We start from the raw sequence: 7174 nt of genomic DNA, 5'->3' as shown, positions 1-7174 counted from the left end.
CTCCTCCCCCTTCTTCCCCAACCACCAGCAGACTAGAAAGGACTCCAAAGACCTATAATTATTTTTCAAAGCCACTCAAGTTTAGGGGATGCTTGCTACAGCGGCTAGTCTATTCTGACCGTACCCTCACGCAGTGGTCCTCACACTGGAGCATGCCTTAGAATCGAAGGACTGGTTAAAGAGATGACTGCGCTCCATGCCAGAGTTTCTGACTCCAGAGGTCTGGAGGGGGGACCACAGAATTTGCGCTTTTGACAAGTTCCCAGGTGATGCTGCAGCGGCTGGTCTAGGGACCACAGCTTGAGAACCTCAGCGCTACCCCTAAGCTGTGGGTTGGAAGAACTATGCCCATTTTACTGAGGAAACGGCACCAGGTTCCTGGCTCTTTCTTGAGCGCTGTGTTGCCAGCGCGGATCCCCCACAGAGCGCCCATCAGAGTCTCTTTCATATGGGAGAAAACCACTGAAAACCGTCCCCGCCCTGCAGCTTCCAGGAGTCACTTGGCGATCCACAGGGAGGGGAGGTAAACTCACTTCAAAATGCAATTATGCTTGAAAAGAGGCTCGAATGCACATGTTACAAACCAGGGGAGTCCCAGGAATCGTGCAGCAGGACGAAAGGGAGAAGGACACCGAAATCTGTCACGTTGGTTGTCCCAGGGAGTGAAGCGTTAAGGATCTCCCGATCTCCCAATCAGACGAGACGTTTCTTGGAGAACGGATGACCTGGCATTCTGTTGACCACGGAGGAGCTGACGGCATGCTCGGAACCCAGATGATGCCCACCCTCCTGGACTTGGCTGCTGGGTGGATGGCGGGGCCCTCAGCTGAGATGGGAGAAAATGGAGAGGAAAAGTTTGGGGTGTGGGCGGGATTTGGTACCGGGGGAAGAGAAGACAAATTCGGTTTTGAATGTAGCTCCTGATGGGTCTGCAGGGGTGGCCATGGGGCTAAAGCAGCTTGGCTGACACCCAGGCTCTCGAGGCAGCAGACACAGCCTGAGGACCTAAGGCATCCGTCCATTGCTAAGGGGGCAGCCAGTGCCCCCAGGACGCCTCCAACAGGGGCTGACCTTTACTTAGGGCACCTGGGAGATACGCTAACCCCCAGACTCCATTTTTCACAGTAAGAGATTGGCTCCTTTGGATTCCCTGCCTGGGTCCTATTTATTAAAATTAAGCTGTGGGACGCCTGGGTGGCTCAGACGTTAAGCGTCTGCCTTCAGCTCAGGTCATGATGCCAGGGTCCTGGGATGGAGCCCTGCATCGGGCTCCTTGCTCAGCGGGAAGACTGCCTCTCCCTCTCCCACTCCCCCTGCTTGTGTTCCCTCTCTCACTGTGTCTCTCTGTCAAATAAATAAATAAAACCTTTAAAATAAATAAATAAAATGAGCTGTGGCCAGAAAGACGAGAGGTGGAAGGAAATCTTTTTTGGAATAACAACGCATTGTTTAGAGCATGCTCTTCCAATGATCTGATTCTAGGCTTTCGTTACCTTTGAGCGGCTTTACAACTAAGTTGTAGAGTTAATGCCAAATACTTCTTGTCTATGGACCTGCCTAACTGTACATATCTGAATGAAACCCAACTACCCCCTCTCCCCCTGAAGAAAAAGCCAGTCTTCACATTCCCTTACTCCATATAGATTTATGTGATTTCTCCTTCGAACTGTTAATCCTACCAGCTCCCTCACTTAATTAATGAGTTAAATAAAATTTTTGACACATGCATATGTAATATTACATAAGTAATGCTTTTTTGTGGGGGACATAATCTCTAACAAAAGGCACACCAAAGACCACTGCCTGTCAGAGATGGGAAGGAAGACTGTCCGTGGTCCACGCAGCGCAAAACCGGCTCCCAGCCCCACCTGTATCACCCCCACCAGGAGATGGCAAGCCTGGGCTTGCATACCTCCAGAGACGGGGTGCTCAGTCCCTCCCAGAGGCTACTCCAACTCTGTCCAGATAGGCCCACAGTTGTGCTCATTTTAAAAAACAGGAAAAAGAAAAATAGGTCTAAAACTAAAAGAAAACACCAGGCCTGGGCCCAGTTCCTGCAGACAGATGAATGACTGCATCCAAACAATCATCTACAAACAGGGCCTGCAACCCTGGGCTCTTCGCAAAGGCACAGCTAGGCTGAATGGGCTGGGCAGGGAGGGCGAGAGGGAGAACCACCAGCAAGACGGAAGCAGTGAGTACACAGGTGAGACCACTGGATTCACAGTGTCTTAGAACCTCGACCCGGCAACCTTCCTGACCCTGGGGGTTCCCGCAGGTTTTTAGACACAAAGATTTTCTCCTGGGAGCAAGCACAGTGAGGGCCCAGGCACCTGTCTTACACACACACACACACACACACACACACTCGTCTCCCTGGCTCCTGGCTTCTGTCCTGCTGAGGCTGCCCCACCACCTGGAAGGACACCCTCACTTGTCAGCGGTGGAAAGGACACAGAAGGCCTCCGGGCCTCGGCCCGCACTCAGGCCTCGGCGGGTCCCGGCACTTCCCTGCGCATCTGTGCTGCTGACCAGAGTGGCACCAGAAGGGGTCCACCTTGTCCAAACGTGATGTCCTGCCGTGTCTGGGGCTTGTCTCCTGCAGCACCTGGTTCCCATCCCAAGCTGCTCGAACCCTTTCTCCCCACGTCATCCCTGCTGAGCCCCTTGAAGGCAGGCTGTGGTGCTACGCTGGTTCCCATGGGCTGGCCTCCGCGGACAGCCCTCGTCCCCTAGGACGGCGAGAGCCACTCTGCTTCCTCCAGGGGCTCCAGAGACCTCTGGGGTTGCGCTGGTTTCCGACAGGACCCAAACTCCAGGCAACAAGCGACACCCTCTCCTGCCTCCCCACCTCTGTGACACAGAAAGCAAACACACCTTGAACTCCAAATGCCTGCTGAGTCTCCCTACAGACCTCCGAGCCTTGTTCCTGAACGGACAGAGAAGTGGGGCGTTTGGCTGGGCTCCCAAGCTGTGACTTGGAACCCAGTCTGGCCGCCACCACGAGCTGCTCTTCCCTAATCTTATCGGCAGTAACTTGGGAGGCACAGACTAAGTGATGGGTAAACCACCTCAGCTCATGTAATCCTCAAGACAACCCCATGTGGGGCCATTATTGCCCCCATTTTACAAAGAGGGCTCAAGGAGGTCAAGTGACTTGCCAAAAGCCACACGGTTAGTGAGGAGTAGGTGGCTGGGGAGTCATGGCTCCCCGTGTTCTTTCATCTCCACTAATGAACGGAATATTCCTGGGCACCTTGTGAAAGAAAGATAATTAAAATGAAGAAACTGAGGTACTAAAAAAAATTTTTTTTTTTTTTAGCCCAAACTCCAGCTCAGGCTCAGGCTTCTTCCCACCACAGCACAGGTCCTAACCCAATCGAATCTGGGTCCGGACTCCCTCTCCTCTCACATAATGACTCTGGTTTCCGCAGCCTGGTGCTGCAGGGGAGTGGAAGAGGCCGCCACAGCCCATCCCCGTCTCCACTGGGGCTGCACCCCCACGGAGCCAAGACCTCCTCCTCTCCCTTCCCAGCTTCTCCTCCCACAGGTACCTGCCTCTCTGGGGAAGTGGCCCTGCCGGCAGGCGGAGCCCAGCGCGGGCGCCTCCCTTCTCCAGGAGCGCCCAGCCGCCAGGGGGCGCAATCAGGCCGTGTGAGCTTGTCTGCACCCCACAGCCGCATAGCAAGGAACCAGGGCCTGCGGGCAGATGGGGTGGCTCCTTGACTTCACAAGTGTCGCATCCTAGAGCTTCAGCCAGGCTGGCAGGGGCCAGGCTTGTGCCTGCCCAGGCTCTGCAGCTCCCTCCCTATGCAACCTCAGGGGCAGCACTGGGCCTTGAGTGCTTGTCCTCACTGATAAACAAGGATGCCACCCAACACTGTTCCCACGGGCTAGGGCTCCCCTGCCCATCTTGCTCAGCCCCTCTGTGGAAGCTGTGCTGTTAGAGAGCCACAGGCTAGTGGGAGGGGTCCTTGGAGAGACATCACCCCCCCACCCATCTACCCCCTTGGCCCAGAACCAGCCCACACTTCCATCACAGATGCTCATGCTCACAGCATGCCCCAGCCCCAAGTACCCGATCATTACAGTGTCAGTCCACCGCCTTGGAGAACTCCTTTAAAAACATGTTTTTCTTGCAAACCCTTCTAGGAAGTCATTCTGACAACAAAATACCATGAAGTTTTTATAAGCCCTTGTAACAACAAAACACCACACCAACTAAAACATCCACTAAAAGCATCATGAGGGTTGTTGGCAGCCTCCTCAATGTTCACCCCCTTCCACAGGGGTCTGTCGCCCTGACGCGTGGTCTGAGTAGGAAGGACGAGCACAGGGGGTTCTGGGGTGGGGGTGGGGAGTAGCTTCCCTCAATGGCTTCGCTAAGATGCCATTCCCATCACAGTAAGGCCCCAGCTAGTCCGTGACGGGTCTGCCTTCCCTCTGCCTTGGCCCATGGGGACACTATGGAAGGCAGAGCACAGAGAATGAAAGAAACCAGATCCTGTTGGCGTCACTGAGCCACTTGGATCAAACCAACCCCGAAGCTCACCCCACCTCCGGACTTTCCAGTTTCAGGAGCCAAAAACCTCCCCTCATTGTATAAACCAGTTTGAACTGGGTTTTCTGTTACCTGCAACTGTAAACATACTCCCCTGAATAGAGCAAGGTTCATTCACTGGCTGGCCGGTCCTGCTGTGGGCAGTGTGACTGTGAAAATGCACCGTGGATGGGTAGGCACTCATGGAGAAAGATTTCTGAGATATACTAAGTAAAATTAATTGTTGACTACTATATAAAACATGATCCTCATTTGTGTGAAAAAGATATTTGAATATGCATCCACGTTTTCTGGAAGGGTACTTAGTAGCGGTTGCCTCTGGGGAACGGGAAACGTACTTTTTCACATTATACTAGCCCACGTTTAGATTGCTTATACATATAAAATGACTAGTCTTAAAGTTGTTTGAGGTGATAAAATTATAGTCCGAGGTGATAATTTACTTTGGTAGTTATTAAACCATGCCTCTGAAGCGCCCACTGAAATATGAGATGCGGGGCATGGGAAGAAGGCGGAAGAAAGAATGGTCTCTGACCTTCCTGAGGAATACTTCATTTCCTCCTCCTCCAAAGCTGGGCTCTCTGAAATCAGTCACTTCACCAGAACAGCATCCACTTGAATGTAGGCTTGCCTTTTTCTTCCTGTCAAAGTCACTCCCCAGTCCTTATTCCACAGCGCCCACGGCAGGTTTTCTGGAAGCATCTGGAGACCCCAACAGCATTCTGAGAATGAACGTACCTTTTTACTGCCGTCTAGAGGAGGAAAAGCCAGGTCTTGCTGGGTTGGCAGAGAGCTAAAACAGCACTAAAGGTATACGGTTCTCTGGATTTTCAGAGTGTCCTGTCGGCCCTGGCAGGCCAGGCAGCAACCTCTTGAGTAACAAACACAAGCTTGTGGACGCATCTTTACCAAGATCCATCATTTGGGACAAGTTACCACAGTTTAGGGGCAGACAACCAAAAAACCCTGTGGCCCATGGACAGACACCATGCATGACCCTAGAGCTGGAAATGCCCACCTGTGAAGGTCATACAGTCATTCTACTCATCTGGTACTGCTAAGGCACTGCGCCTCTGGGTGGCAGGCCTGAGCACTTGCCGCCTGGGCAGGACTTCCAGGGATGCTGGGTCCTTCCTTGGGTGCTGGGACCACTGCAATAGCCCCTCGCCTTTCTCTGTGCCTCTGCAGTCCGTGCTCTGAGGCTGCTGACCAAGAGCGGTCAGGTGGCCCCTGCTACCGAGACTGAGGCTTTTCCTTCGCTGCTGGACTCCTCTTCTGGGGAGCTCTCTGCTCAGGGTCCCTAAGATTGCAGAGGCCCACACTCAGATGAGTGCCCATTACCACCCTGGTGGCAGTCCCCTACATAGTATCCCCTGGAGAGAAGGCCATGTCCGATTCCTCACCACCCGGTGCAGAAAGACCTCTGTGGGCTTGCTGGGTGGAGGGCAGCTCTGGCCTTGCAGGGAAGTGAGCCTGCTGCCCAAAGCCAGGGCCTCACGGGCAAGGCTGAGCACCGTGATGATCTGAGCGCCTTGAGTAAGGCTGAGAACCATATTCTCCCAAATCCAGGTCCAGAGGCAGGAGTGAGCACTCCCCTGCCTTTTCCAAATGCCTGTTGATCTGCCACAGAGCTCGTTAGCTGGACAATCTTCAGAAAACTGCTTCTCCCCAGGCTTGCCCTTGATGTGGTTTTGCTCAGCAGGAGCCAGGCCTATTTTAATAGGTACAGGTTCTGGGACTGGCTTCCAGAGTTTGAATCTAGATCTTCCTAAATCCTCAACAGGAGCTCCCCTTTCTCTGAGTTTCACATTTGGGCATGAAAATGGCTTCCTCTGAGCTGTTCTGGTGACTGAATTTAACTGTTAAGTACCCAGAGCACTTCCTATGTTCCAGGAGGTTCTGTAGCCAATTCATTTTTATTGTTATTCATGTGGGGAAACCTAGCACAGGCTTCCCGTGCACCAGCACGGGTGGTTTTCCTGCCCAGCTCACAGCCTTGCCCTTCAGGCAGGGGGCACCCCTGGACACGGGTGAGCTGGGCAGTGGCAGGCGTAGCTGGAAGCGTGACAAGGACAGGCGGGCGAGCGCCAGAGACCTGGCGAGCCTGGGCCACAGAGGCAGAAGATAATTCAGAGTGTTGGGAGCTGCAGAGGCCAACAGGGCTTGGTGAGGGGGTGAGCGGCTTTCAGTCAGGGAGGAGAGTGGTGGGCTCTGGCAGGGCTGGGAACAGAGACCCAGACAATGAGCCTCCCCGGGAAGGGAAGGAAGGCAGGCGAGGGGGCCGAAGCAAGCTTTCGGAGATGGGGAAAGATGTAATGGTGTGAGTGGGAGAGGACATGGGAAAACAATGATGCAGCCGAGTCCTTCGAGGAGGGGGCAGGAGGGGCGCGGGCAGGATAAGGGAAGAGCCAGACACGTTACAGTGAGCGTATGTGGGGGCAAGGAGGGGACGTGCACAGGTCACACTGGCCTCCACCCGGTCTGGGAGGGCAGGGAGTACGGGGGCTGCGCAGGGAAGGGCCGGGACGGCTGCACCGTGGCTCCATACGGAGGCGGGTTCACTGGAGACGGCCACACGTGCACCACTTCCGCTGGGCCTCCTCTCTATTCTCC

This window comes from Phoca vitulina, unplaced genomic scaffold (assembly GCF_004348235.1).
Source record: "Phoca vitulina isolate PV1807 unplaced genomic scaffold, GSC_HSeal_1.0 scaffold29, whole genome shotgun sequence".
NCBI classification, from domain to species: domain Eukaryota; kingdom Metazoa; phylum Chordata; class Mammalia; order Carnivora; family Phocidae; genus Phoca; species Phoca vitulina.
The sequence above is the reverse complement of the archived record's forward strand: the minus strand, read 5'-3'. Positions refer to the sequence as shown.